General features: G+C 40.3%; 1 pseudogene; it reads right to left on the bottom strand.

The window, feature by feature from the left end:
* Positions 1-4,242: 4,242 nt before the first annotated feature.
* LOC135701685 (uncharacterized) lies at positions 4,243-22,497 on the bottom strand (annotated as a pseudogene).
* Positions 22,498-23,018: the final 521 nt, after the last annotated feature.

The raw sequence follows: 23,018 nt of genomic DNA, 5'->3' as shown, positions 1-23,018 counted from the left end.
ATGGACTCTCAACCTACCTTGACAAATTTAAGAGGTAGCGGAAATGTACCGAAACCCCCACCACCGGGATTTAAATCTTGTAATTTTAACAAGGACTTTCCGCCACTTCTGGGATCATCTAAAACCCCAGATATCCCAGTTTTTCAGCCAGAAAAACAGCCGAATAATCAGCAAGAACATGATGCCATGTTCACGTTTTCTGGAATTGTGGAGAGCATCTTCAATATATTCAACGTCTCTGACTCAACTAGGAACATTATTAATTTAGTGCTTCCATTTGTGAAAACTCTCCTTGCAGGTGGTCCTTCTTTGCATCGATCATATCCTTTGATGGATAATTTTCCGAATGAGGCCGGGGATATGATTTCTGTTCTTCAGTGGAACTGTAGAAGTCTTATACCGAAACTTGACACATTCAAATTGTACTATGCATCTTTCCATTCAATAATTCAATCTGCCAGTAGTAAATACATTTTCATTTGAAATAGCAAACGCAGCCATCGATACCATTTACACAAAATACAGTTCGACATACATTGAACGGACAGCCAAGCATGTGCGAAATGAGCGCAATAACGCAGCAGTGCAACACATGTTTTGCTGACTCGTATTACCTACTTACCTACTCTGGTGGTCTTTCAATACGGACCTCAGCAGCGGGAAGGCAAAAAGCATAAATAACCAAAACAATGGCACCGATGAGCGCGGAAAGGGAAAACACCCAAAATACAATATTTGTCAACAACATTCTGTCCCAGGCGTCTATTCCTATCTCATTTTTACTCATTACACTAAATTGAATCATATAAAACCCTGAAGAGTTCTGAAAATAAAGGTTCATTCTTGGCTATACCATTGACTTCAACGCGAGTCCCGACGTAAGTCGGAGAACCACCGCTTCTTCAAGAAAGAAAGCCTTGACTAAGAGTGACTTACGGACTAGTGATAGTCGATAGACCACCACTCTGGTCTCCAATGAACAGGAAGTAAAATTCCGTATTCGTAAGGAGAATGCCACATCCAGTATGGCCACAAAATTTTTAGTTCACAACCACTTTGTGATGCGTTTGCTCTTTGTGAAACATGGCTTTCTTCAGACACCGATCTCCCTTTCCGCGATTTTAACATTACTCGCCTTGATCGAGCAGATTCGTATGGAGGGGTGCTTCTCGGGATTAATAAGTTCCATTCCTTTTATAGAATCGATCTGCCTTCCGTGACAGGCATTGAAGTTGTCGCATGTCAGGTAAATATTCGAGGTGAAAGCCTCAGTATTGCATCAGTATATCTTCCTCAAAGAACTGAGATTTCTCGCCAAGGTCTCTCAGATATCTGCTCAGCTTTATCTGAGCCTCGGTTGATCTTAGGAGATTTTAACTCCCACGGAACAGGCTGGGGGGAACTGTACGATGACAACCGCTCAACCCTGATATACGACCTTTGCGATAACTTCAATATGACAATTCTAAACACTGGGGAAGTAACACGAGTAGCCAAATCTCCAGCAAGAGAAAGTAGATTAGACCTCTCCCTCAGTTCGAGTTCACTATCGTTTGATTGTTCGTGGAAAGTAATTCAAGATTCCTACGGTAGTGACCACTTGCCAATCAAAATTTCTATTACCAATGGTTCATCTTCCACTCGCTCGGTTGAACATCGACTGGCAAAAATTTGCGGCCACGGTTTCTAGGTGGTATTGAATCGGTTGAGATACTCCCCCCGCTGGATGAGTACTCCTTTTTATCGCGACTTATCGTTGACTGCGCTCTTCAAGCATAGACGAAACGCGTTCCGGGTGTTTCCGTTCGCAAACGACCTCTCACTCCGTGTTGGGATAAGGATTGCACCGACGCAAACAGCGAGAAGTCCGCCGCGTTTAAACGCTTCCGCAAACACGCAAAGGTCGGGGACTTCGAGCGGTACACCGACCTCGAGAAAACTTTTAAGGGCTTGATTAAAGCCAAAAAACGCGGTTACTGGCATCGGTTCGTCGATGGTTTGTCACGAGAGACTTCCATGATAACGCTCTGGAATGTCGGCAGGAGAATGCGAAACGCGTCATCACCGGTCAACGAAGACAAGGAGTACTCAGACAGTTGGATATTCAGCTTTGCGCGGAAAGTATGCCCGGATTCGGTGTCGGTTCAATCCAACGTTCATGATCGTCCGTCGGGTAATAACGAAATAGGTTCCCCGTTTTTGATGGTGGAATTCTCACTTGCGCTCCTCTCATGTAACAAATCAGCTCCCGGAATAGATATAATCAAGTTCAACTTGCTTAAAAATCTCCCAGACGTCGCGAAGAGACGCTTGTTGAATTTATTCCATCAATTTCTGGAGCACAACATTGTTCCGGAAGATTGGAGACAAGTAAGAGTTATCGCCATTCAAAAACCCGGTAAACCCGCGTTGGATTATAACTCGTACCGTCCCATCGCGATGCTGCCCTGTATACGGAAATTGTTGGAGAAAATGATCCTTTTCCGTCTAGACAAACGGGTTGAGTCATATGGTTTACTTTCAGATACGCAATTTGGATTTCGGAAAGGGCAAAGGAACGAGCGACTGTCTTGCGTAGCTTTCAACCGAAATTCAACTGTCCAATGCGCAAAAACAGCAAATGGTTTCAGTTTTCTAGGACATTAAGGGAGCTTTTGCTTCTGTTTGTATCGATGTCCTTTCGGATAAACTCCACCAATTATGAACAAATATTTGAGAAACTTGTTGTCTGAGAAATATATGAGCTATTCTCATGGAAACTCGACAATTTCACGAATTAGTTACATGGGTCTCCCCCAGGGCTCATGTTTAAGCACCCTTCTTTATCATTTTTATGTAAAAGACATTGATGGTTGTCTTGACGAAAATTGCTCGCTAAGGTAGCTTGCGTTGTGTCCGTTATAGGGCCAAGTGCACCGGACCTGCAAGGACCATTGCAAGATACCTTAGACAATCTACTTGGGCTATGAAGCTGAGTATCGAATTCTCTCCGGAGAAAACTGAGTTGGTTGTTTTTTCTAGGAAGCATCATCCTGCACAGTTACAGCTTCAACTAAAGGGTAGAACAATCACTCAAAGTATATCTTTCAAGTATTTAGATGTCTGGTTCAATTCCAAATGCACATGGGGAAAACACATTGCGTATCTGAAACAAATATGCCAGCAAAGGATTAATTTTCTTCGTACAATTACCGGAACTTTGTGGGTAGCACACCCGGAAGATCTGATCAGGTTGTACCGAACATCCAACTTTTCGGTTTTAGAGTACGGCAGCTGTTTCTTCCAATCCGCAGCAAAAACACACATCCTGAAGCTGCAACGGATTCAATACCGTTGCCTTCGTATTGCGCTAGGCTGTATGCACTCGACTCATACGATGAGCCTCGAAGTACTCGCAGGTGTTCTCCCACTGACAGATCGTTTCGCTGAGCTGTCTTTCCGGTTTCTCATCCGTTGTGAAGTAATGAATCCATTGGTAGATACTTTGAACACTTTGAGAAGCTGCTCGATCGAAATCCTCAAACAAGATTCATGAGTTTGTACTATGAGTACATGACGCTGGAGGTTGGTCCTTCTTTCTTAATTAATCTCCAATCGTGATTGCTTTCAAGCCTTCTATAGTTCCTCTGTAAATTTTGATCTGACCATGATGCAAGAAATCCATGGAATACCAGATCACCATCGGTCGATGGTTGTTCCCTCAATTTTTGCAATCAAGTACCACCATGTAAGTAACGATAAAAGTTTTTTCACAGATGGGTCAACCATAAATGCTTCCACTGAGTGCTTTATCTAACTGCTTCTATACTATCACCTTAGCTTGGGTCCCATCTCATTGCTCAATTCCGGGTAGTGAGAAAGCGTACTCGTTGGCTAAGGTGCTATGGAAGGCGATATTTTTGAGCGACAACTCGCTTTCAACGATTTTTTCTCCATTGCTCGTCAGCAAGTCCTCATCAGTTGGCAACAAAAATGGAATGATGGTGAATTGGGAAGATGGTTACATTCTATTCTCCCACAGGTGTCGAACAAACCATGGTTCAAAAGGTTGGACATGAGCCGCGACTTTATACGCGAGTTAGAAAACCACCGACCTGGGTTTCTGTTTAAAAAATGCAAAAGACAACTTAACCGCTACACTACTGAACTAAGACTGATTTATTATAATTGAATTATGCTACAATTCACCTTCTTTGCACACTCAGCACCTCGCGCGATGGGTACTAAGTCCAACGATCGCCCTCAGTACCGCTGCTGCTGGGTTGACGAATTCTGCTGATCGATGCCATGCTGCTGTTGCCGTGTTGATAGAAGTTGCTGACAACGTTGATGGAATTTGTAAAAGTCGTTAACTCGTTAGTGATGAACCTCCAGGGGCATAATATCCGCTATTGTAAGTTTTTTGAAGTTATGAATGATCTCCTTGGCCTCCGTTTTTCCATGATGATCCTTGACGTTTGGAATGGTTTCGGGAATGGTGGTATGTAACTTGACCTTGGTTGTTATGTGGGAGAAAATACTGAAGAGAATAGTTAAACCGATTTTGATAAGAAGAATGATTATTCCTCCAAAAATTGACCAATGTGGAAAATGCAAGCTGTTGTTGTTCAAACGAAGTAAATCCAAATCTTTCCGTGCCTCTATTTGAAGCTTGTGAAGGTGTTCCATACTAAGGTTCAGTGTTTGCTGATAGATATTCCGTCCAAAGGGAGGTGAATGGGTTTTCTAATAATGTTTCTGGTTTTACTGGTGTACGAAACGTTATCGATTCGTACCGTGCAGTTTTCGTACTGGACCAAATATGATCCGGAAAGAGCCAGAAATTTCTGACATCGCGAGCGATAATTTTAATTTTAGTTTATTTACGCGGTGATGATATTGGTTCACTCGCAACAATTTTGAAAAAAATTAAGTGTTTTCGAACGAAAGTGTACCAAAAGTGCTTCTGAACGTGTTTCGTAGTTGGGTGTGGTGAAATTCGTGCATTCCCGGTTGATTTCGGAAATTCGTATCACAAAATTGCCCACCGATTAATTTTTTTTTTGCCGTTCGACGACGACAGGTGTGCTTTCGCGAGAGTGACGTTTATTTGATCCGTTTTTTTGCACGGGTGTGTTTTTTTGTAACTAGCGTAATTGTGCCTGCGATTTGCATTGAGTGTCGGAGATTGTAAGTAATCTGAAAGATGCCTCGCTGGATACACCCAAGACTGGACGGGCAGTAGCTGGGGGCCGTGAACGGTTCCTGGGGAAAGCACTAGATGCGACCCTCCTCCCAGATGACCATGGCAATACAGGAAGTATTGGTATTGGAAGGTAATTGTTATTAGATATTTTGCAAACAGTGACAGATAGCGGACATGAAGAACCAGTGGAGGTGCCGGGCAAAGGTGTTTATCCTAGACAAATAGTAAGTTACAAATTCGTTGTCGTAGGCGCCGTCGTAGTCGCTGTCGTAATCGCCGTCGTAGTCGTAGGCAGTACCGTTAGTATATTTAAAATTAACAACCAACCGCTGAAAATATGAATTATCGCGTATTTCTGTTGTTCATTACATGCCAAGTAAAATTCGAGAGCGTAATTTCATTTGAATAGCTTGTTCAACTAGGTCTTAAACAATCGTCACATCGGACATAGCTTGTTATGATTATCTGAACCATGCGTAAAGAGAAAATCGAAACATTTTAACGTCGCGTTAAAATGAATCTTAATAAAGGCCTCTTTCGTAGCTTTTAGTTTAAGGATTTCAAAGATCGTTGGTTGCAGTGGCTTGCTTACTGAGCAGAAAAACGCGGTCCCAGATCCTTTCATATTAAAAATGTATGGTTAGATCGCTTGTTTATCGTGTAATTTGTAAAACTTTTCGTTGTCGTCGGTGCCGGGTCTGAATAGTCATTAAACCTTGAGTAACGCTATAATGTGATATGAGGGGCTCGGTGGCCTTAGCACAACCGCTTTTGCTTACTGAGCAGAACATCATGAGTCTAATCTCAAGCCCATCCACATTCAAGATTCGTCAATCGTTTTATTTGTTAACATTACTACATGGTAATAACAGCAACTCGATGATTAAAAAGGAGCTCGTCTGCCTAGTGGCAAACGTTTTTGCTTACTGAGCAGAAGACCGTGGGTTCAATCCCAAGCTCCTTCGCGTTATATGATTGTTAGGACATCAATTCAGCTTATCGTTTACCAAAACGAACCCTGCTGCAAACCCAACCCAACCCTGTTACCCAACATCCCAGTGATTCCTCGTGGAAGTGCAGAGGTGTTCTCGGCTTCCATCAAGCGAGTGGAACCCCTTCCTTTCTTGACCTGTGTTCGGGCGCGGCCGGCGCTGGTATTGCCTTGTTTGAGATCACCAGTTTTTACACATTGAGGATGATTGCTAGTCCCAAGCATCGTTTATTGGTTCTCTGTGTCTGGTCTGGCAATAACAGAGTAGCAACCGTGGGCGGTCAATCATGCTCATGCTCATGCTCAATAGATAGTTCATCCATATATTCGTAGTTTGACGCGAAGCGTTATGGTTCTCAGATGCTCGATGACCCTGGAGGGATCGTTTTTGCTTACTGAGCAGAAAATCATGGGTTTAATCCCAAGCTCTCCGTCATTACTCTTAAAATTCATTATCACTAAACAAAATTAATATGTTCTTTCGATAGTCGGCTATCGAGAGATTAAATAAACAATAAAATAGCTCAGTCGGTAAAGGCGCAGCTACAAAGCAAGACCATGCTGGAGGTGACTGGGTTCAATTCCCGGTCCGGTCTAGGAATTTTTCGGGTTGGAAAATTTCTCGACTTCCCTGGGCATAGAAGTATGATTGGACCTGCCACACAATTATACTAATGCAAAAATGGTACAGGCATCGAAAGCTCTCAATTAATAACTGTGGAAGTGCATCTAGAACACTAAGTTGAGAGCACGCAATAAACTAATATGCGATAAGCAATAAGCTTGAAATGCGAATAAGAAGAAGAATTGCATGTCGATTGGCATGACTTCTTTCTCTATGGGGTTTGACGTGTAGTTACACAGCTGCTTTTCCATCTAACAGATTCGGTATGCATGTACTATCGGATAATTCAGTATCTTCAATATTGTAGATAGTTGGTTCTAACGTTTTAACGGTAAATTTTGCAGTTCTATGAATCAGGAAAAACTTCTTGGTTGCATGGATTTGTCGCTGACTATGGAAAGTTGGATATATATGAATTGTGCGGAAAATTCTGGAATCTAGTTTTGGCATTTTGATGAATAGTAGCATCTCTCGTTGATTGATGACTATGGATGTTTTGGCGTACGTGACGACTTCCGATGATGAGTGAACTGTAACTTCTCTCTCTCTAAATCCTTCCTTAACATTTCTAATTCAGTTTTGGTTAAATTTTTTTTCGTTTAAAATCCCTAGTTTGGCTAACATTATAGTTTTGATTATGTTTTCTATTTTGTTGTTTAAATCTTTAAGATTGAATAGAATGTTTATTGAATGCAATTCTGAGGATTTTGATCTGAATAGCTGAATGGCTTCTTTTGTTTTGAATACTGTTTCCTTAAGTTGTAAAGTAATTTCTCGATTATTTTTTACTTGTTTGTTATTGCTATATACCAGATTATTGATACTAGAATTAATTAATTCCAAATCATGTGCATCGGGATCAATGCAAATCAACAATATGGAGTCTTAGAGCTTCTAAATTAAAATGGTGTATATAGTAGTAGTATTGGTATTGAATTCGGCCAATGCCATGGTCATAAATGAAGATTGGTCCATCGATTTTCTGTATAGTCAGAGTCCAAATCTGCGGCAATAGTGTCAAGAGGCTGTCAGTCAAATCGATCTTATCTTTATGTCATTTTTATGTATTTTCTTGCCGTCGTCAGTCGTTACAGTACTTTTATTAACATTACTTATTTTAACTTTATTATACCTATTTTTGTGCTTTAGTCTTTGTCTGATCTTCTCGAAAGCTTCTATGTTACTCTTTATGTTTGCGCATTTCCTGTTTTAATTGATATATGTCAAGTCCTTTTTTTTTGTTTGGTCTTTAAATTTTGATAAGCAGTCTCAATTATAGTCGAGGATATGCTGGAAGTAGTCTTTCAACGACTCCATTAATTTCGCTGCGTCCTGTTGTTGTAATGTATGTTTTGATTTTTTTTTCCTTTGGTTTGTTTTTTCCGTCGATCTTGTTTTCCGTGCTGAGCACCAATGCTACCGACGTGCCAGGAAGGCAGCTCCCACACCTGGACCCTACCTATCGACCCATCAACTCATGAACCGGGCACCAACGGCTTTACTTCCCATCCGAAGGAAGGCGTGATCAGAGATGTTATGCCTCAGAACATCCCGGCGGCGCCGACTGGGATTGAACCCAGGCCTGCTGAGGTGAGAGGTAATCACGCTTACCACTACACCACCGGCGCCTACCCATAATTTCCTCTTCTGTTAATAATCCGTTTACTTTACCTGAGTCAAAATGTGTTTTCAATACCTGTAGGAGAGAAGCGTTGTTAATTTCGTTCATATAAATAGTTATTCTTTTGAAATTTGTGAATGTGGCTTCAATTTTAACATTATTTATACCTTTTTTTTAATAATTACCTGATGTTTGAACGCATTCAATGGTACTTCGGTAGAAATAATGTAAAAATCATCGCTTTTTTTTAACTGAGTGTTGTTACCCGTTAAAGAGCATACTATCCGACTTAAAGCGTTGGCGACTACATTAGTCTTTCCGGGTTTGTATTCAAATTGATAGTCGTGCTCTTCGAGATACGGCTTCATCTGTTTAACTTCGCGTTTGTGTTTTTTGGTGATAATGAAAATGTTAACGGTTAGTGATTCGTTAAGATTTTGAACTGTGTTCCATATAATTAATTTCCAAAGGTTTGTAAAGCCCAGAAGATTGCGAACATTTCTTTCTCTGGTACTGAATACTTTCCTCAGATTTTGACAATGTCCTAGACGCAAAATGAATAGGCTTGTCTTTTCCAACTTCTCCTTGAGACAATACCGCTTCAATGGCAAAATCAGAAGCATCAGTAGTTAGGAGAAATGGTTTGTTGTAATCTGGGTAAATTAATATATCCGATGACGTTAAAATATTTTTCATCTTTTCAAAACACGTTTTTTGGTCAGAGGAAAGAGATTCTTTTTCGTTCGGATGAACTCCCTCCCCTCTTAGAAGGTTAGTAAGGGATTTTGCGATTTTCGCAAAGTCCTTCACAAATCTTCTATAGTAACCCATCATACCAAGGAATGATCGTATATCCTTGATTCAGGTTCAGGTTCAGGAAATGCTTGAATTGTTTCAATCTTTTTTCCATTGGGTTTGACTCCATCTGAACTAATAATATACCCTTGAAATTCTACTTGGGTATGCAGAAATTCAGACTTGTCCATTTGTATTTTTAACCCGGCGTCATTTAAAGTTTTTAATATTTTTGAAAGATTCTCCAAATGTTCGTCGAGCGATCGACCGAACACTATTACATCGTCGATGTACACATAGCAAATTTTCCCTATGTGCTCTCTAAGGATGTCATCGATGGCTCGTTGGAATGTCGCGGGTGCATTTTTCAACCCGAACGGCATTCTAGTGAACTCTTACTTTCCATTGTTGATGGAAAATGCGGTTTTTTCTATATCGCTCTCTTTCATTCGGATTTGATGAAATCCGGAGGCTAAATCGAGAGTCGTGAAATATTGCTGTCCTTTAAGTTGTCCGATGACATATCCAATTTCAGACATTGAATACCTATCAGATATGGTTTTTTCATTGATTTTTCGGTAATCAATCACCATTCTAAATTTTTTTATGCCCGAAGCATCAGCTTTCTTCGGTACAATCCACATTGGAGACGTCCAGGGGGATCTCGATGGTCTAATAATACCGTCTGACAGTAATTTTTCTATTTGTTTGTTCACTTCATCGGTATAGGCGGCGGGATAAGGATAAACCCTTTGATGGACGAGTAATCGGGATAATGTTGTTATACAACACGCGCGAGTCGCTCTACATTGAATCGGATTTCTAGTGTTAAAACATAAACCAAAAAACCACGTTCAGTGCTCACGTTGAAGCTGTTGTCGAGATGATCTCCAACAAAGTTAAATTAACGTGGAATTGTTCACTATAGTTGCCTAAAAGTGAGAACCAAAAGAGAGATTATATCACGCGGTAGTGCTGTGATCTAAAATAGCACATACCCCGAGCAGAAGTGCGTAATAATCGTGAACTAAAATCGGTCAACGCGAACTTTTAAAAACAAAGTGATTTAGTGGGAATAGCTTTCAGCTCCGGTCTAATGACCGGAAGCTGTTCTTCACCCCCCCGGGGGGGGGGGTGTGTGGGGTCCAAGAATGGGCCGCCAGGGGATAATACAACTCCTGAATGGATGCGAAAACCGGACGAAACGAGTACTATGGTGTTATTGCTACGTCGACAGAATGACAATGGAGGAACAGACGCCAATAATGATAGTCGCAGACAAGAAGATGCCCTTCCCAATCCATTTATTGTCGGAATATCAATCGAACTGGCTGTAGGTAAAAAAAAAGACCAGTTAATAGCTACGCTACAGAAACAGGTAGCTACTCTAGCCAAGGAACTATCCACATTAAAAAAGCTACTGAAACCAAAGTCAGTCTCCAGCTCCACAAGTCAACAACCATCTCCGTCTCCAAACCAAACACCAGCACAGACCTCGAACACCACATCCACTAAACCAGCCTCACCAAAAAACCGCTTATCCCGAAAAGACAAGTAACTCATATCTCCACCCGACAACTGGAGAAATAACCAGAACACGAACCAGAATAACACAAACAAGTACGACATTCGAACTAGAAGTAAGAGCACATGGAGATATCGCCAACCGATACCGATAACAATCGAGGTAAACGATTCTCAACTCAACCTGACAGTGCTATCTCAAATATCGATGCATGGGATCAAAAAGCTCTCGAAGAATATTTTTCGACAAACTCTACGAAAGACCTCGCTATAAACATGGACATGCCAACGGACGAACGAAGCATACCAACCAAAGCACATATAACTGACCGTGACACGCCGATGGAACACGATTCAGGAAAATGTATAAACAGAACGCCAAATTTCAACAATCGGTTTGAAGTTGGGGAATGTGAAGTACCCCTTTTACTTCCAGAAGAAGGAGCAAGTCTGATTAGTGAGATGGTCCGGGATGCTTCTCCCCAACCCGTTGATCATCAAACTTTCAGCTCGGTTGACAGTATGCTGAACATCATTGTTTTACCAATTTCAACATTTCAACATGATTCGCCAAGCGCGACGCTTTCCATGTCGACCCTGACCAGGGATGTTCAAGATCTATCTGACGAGCCTCTGGCGGCAGTCGATGTGGACCTTACATCTTCCCGGGCAAGTACCATTCTATTTTCGCCGCACTCTAGCCAAAACCATCCTACTTGTGGACCACATTTTTCAGAACCCCAAGAGATGACCAACGAATATGAAACTCCTCCAAGTGACAAAACATCGCCGTACATAATCAGCCATAATCCCCTAAAGAATCTCCATCCAATGCAATCTACGAGCATCATGCTACATCACAGCAATAGTGGAAAAGGTTAAGCACCCCAGTCACAGAAGATTCGGGACTTCTTTCGCCAACCTATGGATCGTCAAACCCGCAGCCCCGTCGACAGTTTACCAAACACTTATGTTCTACCACATTCGGCAGTATCAAACTCCGATGCATATGACCGCTTTCGAAAGCACAACATCCGAGCATCGTCCAGTAAAACAACAACTATCATAACTCCTGAATCGCCAAGTGCGAGGCCTTCCATGTCGACCCTGACCAGAGATGTTCCAGATCTATCAGAAGAGCCCCTGGCGGCAGTCGACAAGGATGCTACATCATCCAGGGCAAGTACCATTTTATCTTCGTTTCCCATCAGTCAAAATCATCTTGCTTGCCGATCACAATTTTCAGAAATCCAAAGGCCCAGCAATCATGAAGCTTTCCCAAGTGACAGGACAACTACCAATGAAAGTACAAATAGGATCGATACAAAAAAAAAAATATCATGATATCTACAATGGAACATCCGATGCGTCTGGTGTAATCATGCTGAACTGTCCCATCTAACGCTTCACGAACAACCAATAGCTATAGGACTCCAAGAAATGATGACGAAACGCCCCAGTAAATGTCTAAAAGACTGATACGATTGGATGCTCGCCGACCGCCACTACTGTCAAGGAGCAGGTGCTGCTGGTATGGGGATCATCAAAGAAGTTCCTCACCAGTTTTACCAAGTTAACTCAGACATCCCTTTATGTGCTGCTCGATTGAGTGAGCCGTACAGTGTCACCGTAGCTTCTATATACATACCACCACACACCGAAGACCGAAGCATAATCGACGCGCTCAACAACCTCGTTGCAGAATGTGCGCCTCCTTTCATTATCGGAGGAGATTTAAATGCAGCTCATAAGGCTTGGGGAGGTTCCAATTCCTCCCGGCGAGGATGGCTACTACTGGAATGGATGGTTAATCATCAACTCGTCGTCCTAAACAATGGAGATCCAACTTTCATCAGCTCTGCTCACGGAAGTTCCTCTGCTATAGACCTCACTGTTGTCTCTCAATGTATTGCCTGTAAATTATACTGGTCTTTCGAGAAAGACACCTATGGAAGTGATCACTTTCCTATCCATGTTCGTTATCAGGCAGATTCTACGCAGCTCCAATGCTGCAAACGATGGTTGTATAAGGACGCGGATTGGCCTATGTTCGAACGCAAGATTTTAGAAGCCATACCTTCAGGAGAAGCAGTTCCCATTGAACACATCGGAAATAATATCGTGAGCGCCGCCAAAACTTCAATCCCGAAAACATCAGGAAATTGCAAGGAAAAGTCTGAAATTTGGTGGACGGAAGAAGTCAAAAGAATGGTGAAATCTCGTCGAAAACTGCTTAGGAAACTAAAACGTCTGCCCACTGGTGACCCACAGAAGGAAACCACCCGGAAATTTTTTCAAGAAGCACGTACCGCAACAAGGAAGGCTATTTCACGAGCAAAAGAGGAACTCTGGAATAAATTCTGCGAGTCATTTAATCCTAGCACTCCTGCGGATATTCTTTGGAGCAATTTCCATCGACTGAATGGGAAAAGAAAAACCGGACTACGTGGTCTAACAATCGACGGAAAACATATCCAGGAACTTACGCAAATTGGCGAGCATTTTGCTGACTATTGCCATACGGCATCTATAAACAACAGTGAATCGTCTAACAGCTCCAGGAAGCACTACAATACCCAAAGGAACACAAGAAGAATCATCTCTTAATCATGATTTTACCATACAAGAGCTCCTTCGAGCTACGATGTTGCCAAAGGACATGCCACTGGTAACGATAATGTTGGCTACCCTATGATCAAGCATCTTCCAATTGCTGGTAAGATAAGATGCTCCGAAGCTACAATGTAATTTGGGCGGAAGGAAGATTCCCAAGCAGTTGGAAAGAAGGAATCGTAGTACCCATTTCCAAACCTGGAGGGGACCACCAACACTATCGAGGTACTGAAGAATCGAATCCAATACATCAAAGCTATAGCACCAAAGGCGAACAGAATAACGCTAAGGAGGATCGCGGAAGCTACATGTATATCCAAGTTGTTATACGGCATTGAATTATTTTGCCTGGAATTATGTAATCCCTTCCACCTTCAATCAATTGATAAGAATTACCAGTGGAGCAATTCAATCATCACCAATAATTAGCCTAGTTGTAGAAGCAGGGGAACTTCCTCTCAATCTGCTAATGACGGAAACACTCATCCGTAGGTACTGCCGTATCGAGGAGAAATCATCGTCTAATACCCTACACCTTCGGGAAGCAGCAAATGAAGCTCTCCATAATGCAACTGGCATAGGACTTCCTAACATCGCTAAACTACACCGCATTGGAAATCGACCGTGGCACAACCAACCTACCAAAGTTGACTGGTCGATTACGAAAATCTTCAAGAAAGGCCAGAACCCCGGAAACGCTAGAGTTATATTCCGTAACCTGTTAACCACCAAATACAGCGAGCATTCCAAGTATTACACCGACGGGTCGAAGTGCGACAACCAGGTCGGTCTAGGAGTAATAGGCTACAATCTTATTGTAGAAGGTAGCTTACCACAACAGTGTAGTGTTTTTTTCAGCAGAGGCTGCTGCACTAGCTATTGCTAACCACTGCGCCACAAAAGCCTCCACAGTTATCTTTTCTGACTCCGCAAGTTGCATCGCTGCATTGGAGCAAGGAAAATCGAAGCATCCATTTATTCAAGAAATTGAACATGAAGCATCCACCAAAAACGTAACATTCTGTTGGATCCCTGGGAATGCCAATATTCCTGGAAATGAAGACGCCGACCGTGCAGCCGATCGGGAAAGAACCTCTCGACAAGTGCAAGATATGATCCCTGCCTTCGACTTTCTTCATTGGGTTAAACATCTTCTCCAAGATCGCTTCCAATCTATATGGGAATCTCATCGCCCAACATTTTTTAAAAAGAGCAAAACGTCGATCGAGAAATGGATAGACAGAAAGAATCGTCTTGAGCAGCGAGTATTAACCAGATGCAGGATTGGTCATACCAAACTTACCAAAGCACACTTATTTAATAAAAATGTATCCCAAAATTGTGAAATTTGTAATTGAGAACTATTGGTAGAACATATATTATTCAACTGTATAAAATACGACCATGTGCGGGAAGAAATAGGAATCAATAGCAGCCATCAATTGGCTTTAGGTAACAACAAAGAAGAAGAAGTAAAAATCATCAAAATTTTTGAAAAAATTGTTTGAAAAGATTTAAAATAAGGACCAATAATTTCAAAGAGGCGAATAAACCGTATCGTTTAAAACCTCTATAATATACAAAAAAATCAGTAGTATTAATCGAACACTCTATTCTAGTTGCACGTCAACTTGGAATCTGGTTCGTGAAATACTTCTTTGTTAGTATTCAGAATTGATTCTAACTTGTCTCTTACCGATTGACTAAGATGGTCAGTTCTAAACGTGAGATTAGAAGATGATTTTACTGTTCCAGGACAGTATTGCAAATGTGGAATGTGATATGAGAGAAGTTAATTCGACAGAGTTTGGGTTTGAACTACTTTTTATTTACACCAAGGTTACTGAAATTCGCATCTTTTCTCTCATATAATATATAATATATCGTGTGCGACGGTAGGTACTCGAAGCATCGGTATCTTATAGCGAATTCGTTTATTATCGGGGTTGGAACCAGTTCCAGTGCGAAACCGAACTTTTTGTCAGTGTGAACCTCAACCTGAGCTAGGTTTTAAAAACAAACGAACAAACTGACGTTTGTCAGAAAACAAGCAGACCCAATCTTGATACCCGATCCAGGTTGGAACTGAATAATAAACGAATTCGCTATTAGCAAAACTCTTGAATGATGTGGATGCCCACATAAAAGCAAATCGTAAAGAATGCTCGATGAGAGAGGGAGTGTGAGTGTCGATGTACCACTCAAATCTTCGTGCAGCGTGCTCTTCTTCGTTTCATCGTTCGCATAGCGAGCGGTGGAGAGCGTTCTTCGTATGCTTTAGTCTTCATGACGATGCGAATGGTTTTTCGCATCATTGCGATGCTCATGCTTTGATCCTCATGAAGATGCGTTTAGTTTATTTTTCAACGCGAACGGGAATGGTTGATTCAACACGATGAGTCGTGAAGGCCGTGAATCGTTGTGGAAAAAACTAGTGACGCGGTGGAAGAAGTGGTGGGTGCGTATAAAAATGTAAAATACAAGTGTCTGGTGGAAATTGATAGCGATAAACGGTGTCCGTATGAAAAAGCAACGCTCATTCCCTATAATTTCAAACGACATTTCCTCACAATCCACCCGGATGTGGCTCGTCGATTGGGGCTTTCGCAAAGTGAACGTGGGGCTAGTGCAAGTGGGGATGGACAACCGAGTCCCGCTAAGCGAGCAAAAAGTGCAAAAGTTTTGGTGGACACCGAAAGGAAGAGAGTTCTTCTTGGAACACTAATGTTGGTTGCTGAGAACAATTTGCCTTTTTGTTATCCAGAATGGAATGCAATTAAATTGTTGAATGAACCAACATGGGATGCAGTGAATTTAAAAATAACATGAAATACTTTGCCGCACCTCGTTAGTCGGGCAGCGGATATAATGCGAAAAGAACTTATCAGGTTACTCCGTAATAAGCTCATTTGCTTGAAAATGGACTCTGCAACTCGTCGCGGCAAATCGGTTTTCGCGAGAAACGTGACTGTATCCGACGATGAAGGAGACGTTCACATTTACCATCTTGGTAAGTAAATCATTATTAATGTATACAACTGGAAAAGAAAACATAAAATCGATTCCAAATGGTTATTGGGAAAGAAAACACATTATCCCACCGTTAATCCGCACCTAGTTAATCCAACGCCTCGATAATCCGACTACACGAAGGAATTGAAAAAGTACAGGACAATCTTCGTAGAAATGTAGTACATGCCACATGAAAAGCATCCAAAAAATGTTTAAAATTATATATTCATGCTGATTGCACTTCAATTGAGTGACGGCTTATTTGTTATGTTGATTAAACAACGCGCACCTCCAAATCACGTACAGAAGTTTTGTCTTAGCACTCACTTTAATCTTTTGTCATAATTCTAATTGTTCTCAAGCTATTGTAATTTTGAAAAATTATAATTTGACTATATTTTAGACCCTTCCCTTTCAATGAAAAAATATAATTGAAGCAAGCTACCAGACAACACTCTATACTGAGCAGTTCCACACAGATTCGCAAATCGTTTCGGATCGATGTGTTTTGAATTAGTGTTGTTTCCCGACCAACCATTTCGTAAATTTTCTTTAATTTTCTATACATCGATCTTCAAAGCCATTCATAAGAAAAATCGATAGCGAAACGTCACCGTTTCATGAATAATTGTAAAGATGCTAAAAGTCTAATCGTGAATCGTTTATAAAGATCTTTCTCAAAATATTGCTACCAATCGTTACCAATGTTAAAATATCGATTGTGTTGCCAGATCAAAATATCGATTTGTGTTGTAAAATCAAAATATCGATACACAACTGCTGACTTTATTTGTGATTTTTTATCTGCATAATTTCTAGTTTCGATCCCATGCCATCTGGGGTGTACTGATTTCGTTGTTGGTTGCTTATCCTCGGGTCCACGGCTGCTGTTGATGAGCTTATCAACGACAGGCAAACACACTCTAGTATGTGGTGTATTGAAATTTCTGTAAATCTTTCCATACATGAATTCAAAATTTATTTGTCATATCCATCAACCAGTTAGCCATATAGGTGTAATAGAGGTCAAAAAGGTATCAATTTTCCTCATTGGGTTCCAAATGCCGAGAATCCCACCACGCATGCTATCACGGGTTATTAAATATAAAACGTGAAGAACTACAATGGTAAACATTTGCTGCGTCACGGCCATCGGTCTTCTCGTTCATTTACCGGCAGATTGCTTCTTCCGATGAAATGCCGAATATGTCTATAGATAATATAAACATTACCATCTGTCACCTGGTGTGTCTCGAACTCTTTTTAACCAGCGATACAAATCGATAACAAGGAGATTATAAATGTGCATCTATGGCAATCTTTGTTGTTCTTTGTCAAAGTTCAAAGTTACGATGATATCAGTATTTAAATATTTATTGATGAATATTTGTAAAGAATACTAAGGTCCATGTGACATATCGAAATTAAAAGAAATTTAGTATGGCACCTTTATAGATTACTATCATACGACCGAATGTAAGTATCGATCAATAAAGATTTTTAAATGTGTACATCGAAATCATAGAAAATTTAAAGTAAAGAATTGCCGACATGAATCTTTATTTCTGTATAAAGAACTTTGAAGAAGTTTCACGAACGGTTGGTCGAGTTGTTATTGTCCAACATGCCATTTTACGTATTTGGTTTCCTAGTTTTGTACACGACTAACACTTGAAAAGAGCTTATGCAAAAATGATACGCATCAATAGAAAAATATATATATCTCGTGAACTATTTGTTTGATCGAGATGGCGTGTTCGGAGAAGTTTTGCCTTTCAAGAAAAAATATACACTATAAAAAATTATTTGATTTTTTACAAAAAAAAAATCAAAATTATCAAACAAAATTAAAATTACCCAAATTGCATATTGTTCTAAAATTATTTTTATATAAAACTATTGTAGTTCAGATAAAGCGCTACCTTGTGACAATGTGTATTTGCTGGGCAATTCATAAACAAAAAAGTTATGAATTATTTAAAAAATAAGTATTTTTCAAAATACTTCCTACATATCAGCGGCGCCGGTGGTGTAGCGGTAAGCGTGATTACCTCTCACCCCAGCAGGCCTGAGTTTAATCCCAGTTGGCGCCGCCGGGATGTTCTGAGGCATAACATCTCTGATCACGGAAGTAAAGCCGTTGGTCCCCGGTTCATGAGTTTGATGGGTCGATAGGTAGGGTCCAGGTGTGGGAGCTGCCTTCCTGGCGTCGGTAGCATTGGTGCTCAGCACGGAAAACAAATCAAAGGAAAAAAATACTACCTACAGTTATCGAATATCTTTGAAATAATGTTAATATTAAAACACATTACACTTACAACAAAAAAGCTCATACTGCTTAAATTGCCAATTTTTGCCCTATTTAGATGTTAATCGCGATACACAGATTTTCAATCATACGCATGAGTTAAGTTATAACTTATTATGAGTAAGAGACCGTATGGGAAAAGTGTATTTTTCTATTTGGCCCCATATACGACTAGCTAGTTTCAAAGACCACGGTGGAATAGAAAACAACCATAAGAAGTGTTTGACAGCCTTTTCGGGTCACCGTTAGTGCTGTAACTACACAATAGGAACGAGCAAAGCGGACACGCCCCCCTCCAGAATTGTTTTAATGGTTTATTCTGAAATTCTGGTGTAAAAAATTGTTCCTATGGTAATTTATTTTCCCTGTTCTCTCGCCGAATTTCCGGGTTTTTCCCGGTTTGCCGGGTTACTTTTCAAATTCCTGGATAATTCCCGGTATTCCCGGTTTTCTGGCCACTCTGTCTAAAGCTAATCCCACACGTTTCAATATATTGACGCCAAGGGGAATAATTGGCAATACTATTGATGATGTGAATACAGAAATATTGCCAATATCGATGTATTGACGTCAATATTGAATGTATTGACAATACGATTATTGTCAATAAAAGCGATCGTGTAGGGTTCACTTAAGGCCTATAACATAGTGAAAGCGAAGAGAAGTGAAGGGGCAAGGCGAGAAAAGCGTACAAACGAATGGAATTGATATTATTCCTTATATTCGTTTCGACGCTTTGCTCGCCTCTTCGCTTCTCTTCGCTCTTACTTTGTAATCGGCCTAACGGTGTTTCTCATTAATATTTGTGTAAATGAAACAAAAAATAGTTCCCCTTTGCACTAGTTCACATAAACCCACTTTCAAAATCAAGACACTCTTCAACGACAGTTATCAGTTAATTGATTTCATTAGCGCGCGCAGCATAAGCTTAAGAAACGACATAAGCGTTAGCGTTAGCGTTAGCGTTGTTATGATATACTTCGTAGATTGGATACTAGCGACACTCACGTCTCTTCTGGAATTCTCAGTTAGACTACTTTCAGGAATAATGCTGGGGAGTAAACATTGGTTCTAATCTAAATAAGAGTAACAGAAGCATGACTGTCGCTATTCCCGGCCACGCCCATCTTTACCATAACTAGGGATAGGGAAGGAAATTTTGATGTAGTACTTACTTAACGAGAGGCCACCGACTTAGCGACACCCTCATATGTGCTACGGAGTTGGAGGGTTGGGAAGGGTATTCGGTTAGGATTCACCTCAAGTTGGCGATGCAACCAAAAGTATGTATTGTTTATTTGCTGTTTATTTAATCTCTCGATAGCCGGCTATCGAAAGAACATATTCATTTTGTTTAGTGATCATGAATTTTAAGAGTCATGACGAAGAGCTTGGGGTTAAATCCATGATTTTCTGCTCAGTAAGCAAAATCGATCCCTCCAGGGTCATCGAGCATCTCATAATCGAGAGCGCTTCGCATCAAAGTACGAATATATGGATAAAATATCTATTATTGAATAACTATTATTTACGATAATTACATGAAAGAAATAAAATATAAACTACAAACAAAACGTGACTACTAAAATCTCAAAAAGATATTCTCACAAATGTATTTCACGCTACCAGGAATCTCAAAACCATTAGACGCTATAATGAAACTCTGCACATGTTAGACACAAAAAGAGGCCAAAAAGCAAGCGTCCGACACACAAAACCGGCCAAATCCACTTGCAGTCACAATCAACGATTCTACGAATCGCGAGCGCTCACGAATCATAAAACCGCTGACTGCGACACTCTGAAAGCGAAATTGACAGGCTCTATGCGTCAAACACCCACCCTCCAATATCCTCCTGCATCCAACAACACAAATCTCCATTACAACATCTAACGCATTCAACACTCCGAAAATCACGCATCTATAGCAAGTGAGTGGAAGCAACCCTACATGCAACCATTCTTCATGATAAACTTTTTTTGCCTATCTTTCTATTAAGCCTGTGGACATGCGTTAGCTTCGAAACTTCTAACAACCTGGAAAAATTTTCAGATCACAAAAAAAACATGAAAAAAACTTTCAAAGGTTATTACAAGTAAAATAAATTTTGATTATTTTACGCAAAAACGAGCAAGTAATATTAAATCTCTTTTATTGTATGCTAATGCTAATTGACTGTAACAAAAATAATATGCTTAAATAAAATAAAATCTTAATAAATTATATGCAAAATTTACTAGAAGATTGGTGAGAAGTTTCTAATAAGCCCTCCCAGTTCCTCTGTATACAGAATAAATCTGATACTATAATCAGAATTGCTCAGTCTGCATGAAGCAGCCGATTTCATCAAGGAAGTTCTATTAACAACCAAGAATTAATCGTTTGAGGCATACTGAAGCATTAAGAAGGTGATATGTGTCACTATAGGAAATCATCATCGTTGCAAATATAAAGAAAATAAACATAACCCTTTGCTTCAGTACCGTCAACCTCCATGTCCATGGGGAGGGAAAAATCTGATTTTTCCCTTCTTTTCCAAAAATTCCTAACAGTGGTTTGTGATCCGTGTAAATAGTGAATTTTTGGCCAAATAAATATTTATGGAATCTTTTCACCGTACAAACCACAGCTAGAGCCTCTAAATGTAGTATTGGGTAAGATTTTTGAGCAGAATTCAATGAAAATGAGACAAAACTTATCGGTTTCTCTTGTCCATTAATTGTATGAGCTATGACACCTCCAAGTCCATAGCTACAAGCTTCCACTATTATGGGTTTGTATGGGTCATAAAATTCTAAAAGGTTAGCAATAAGCAAAGCCTTTTTGCTTTCTTCAAATGTTTTCTGGCAGTCATCGTTCCAAATAAACCTGGTATCTTTGCGTAACAAAGCATATAAACAAGCCAACCTGGCAGACAAATGAGAAACAAATTTCCCATAAAAATTAATCAAGCCTAAAAATGCTTTTAAATCAGTCACATTTTTTGGAACTTTTGCTTCTTTAATAGTCGATAGCTTATCTGGTGATGGAAGAAGACCACTTTCTGTTATCAAATGTCCTAAATAGGTAAGAGATTTGGCAAAAAACTTACATTTTGTGTAGTTTACCTTTATATTTGATTTTTCTAACCTATCAAGCACCAAATGCAATTGTTTTCACATACTTCCCTAGTTTCTCCAGCAATGAGCACATCGTCTAAGTAACAGCTCACATGTTTTAATCCAATCAAAATCTGATCCATTATTTGACCTGATCCATTCACTAACCTGAATAGGCGTTATTATATTTTGTTTCTCGAGGGAATCCAAATGAGCAATGACCTCCTCTCTTATTTTGAAGGGTACCTCGTATGCCTTTCGAAACACCGGCCTTTTCATCCTTAAGCACAAGATTTGCCTCAAATCCTATTATAGGATTTGAAAAATCACTATCAAATATTTTTGGATATTGTAACCGTATATTAGACTCAACATTACCAGCTAGATCCGTTTGCTGAACTTCCTTCCTGACAATGTTAACGACTATGGGATTTCCAAACGTTTCCCTCCAGTTTCTACCGAACAAAGGAACAAAACTTCTGGCACCGTCGAGAATTACTAAAGAAACTTGCTGCTGCATGTTATTTACTTTCACGTTTACTGAGACCTTGCCAAAAATATTCAGTTGTTGTCCATTTACCACCACCAAACGACTATTGCAAATTGTGGTTTGAATGTGCTTGAAATATTTTGTATAAGTGCTCAGACTAATCACCGAAACTGCTGTCCCACAATCAATTTCCATGTTCAAATGCACTCCCTCAACTGTCACATCTACAAGGCACGGTTCGTTAAAACGTCTGCTTGCTGAAATCATCATGCATGGATAATCTTCGTTTTCGTCCTCTGAATCTCTTAGTCGTAATCTTTTAAAATCATAGCCGTCAATCGGCTCTTCGTCTACAAAGTTTACTGTTTTACGATTCTGTAGCTGAAAACAATTACGTTTTACATGTCCTCGTTTTCTACAATAATTACAAATAACATTTCCATGGGGATTCTCTGACCCGTACCCACGATGTTCCTGATAATTTGCTTTTGGTCTACTCTCGTAATATGTTCTGTGATCAAACTGGTTATTATACGGAGATACACGACCGCGTTGCCTACGCGTGCTTCTACTGCGACTACTATATTGTCTACTGTAGCCTCGCGATCTCGGTCTATTATCCCTGTTCCAACCATCCCGTTGTCCTCCTTGACCTAACCGATATTTCACCGAATTCACGCTCCAATATTCCACGTTCTGCTCATTCATTTCTTTTGCTCTAAGTTTTGCTAACTCTGTTCTTACTACAATTTCCT

Source organism: Ochlerotatus camptorhynchus, unplaced genomic scaffold (genome assembly GCF_037179485.1).
Source record: "Ochlerotatus camptorhynchus isolate MF236.1 unplaced genomic scaffold, CSIRO-AGI_Acam_v1.1 ptg000175l, whole genome shotgun sequence".
Classification (NCBI taxonomy): Eukaryota; Metazoa; Arthropoda; class Insecta; order Diptera; family Culicidae; genus Ochlerotatus; species Ochlerotatus camptorhynchus.
The sequence above is the reverse complement of the archived record's forward strand: the minus strand, read 5'-3'. Positions and strand labels throughout refer to the sequence as shown.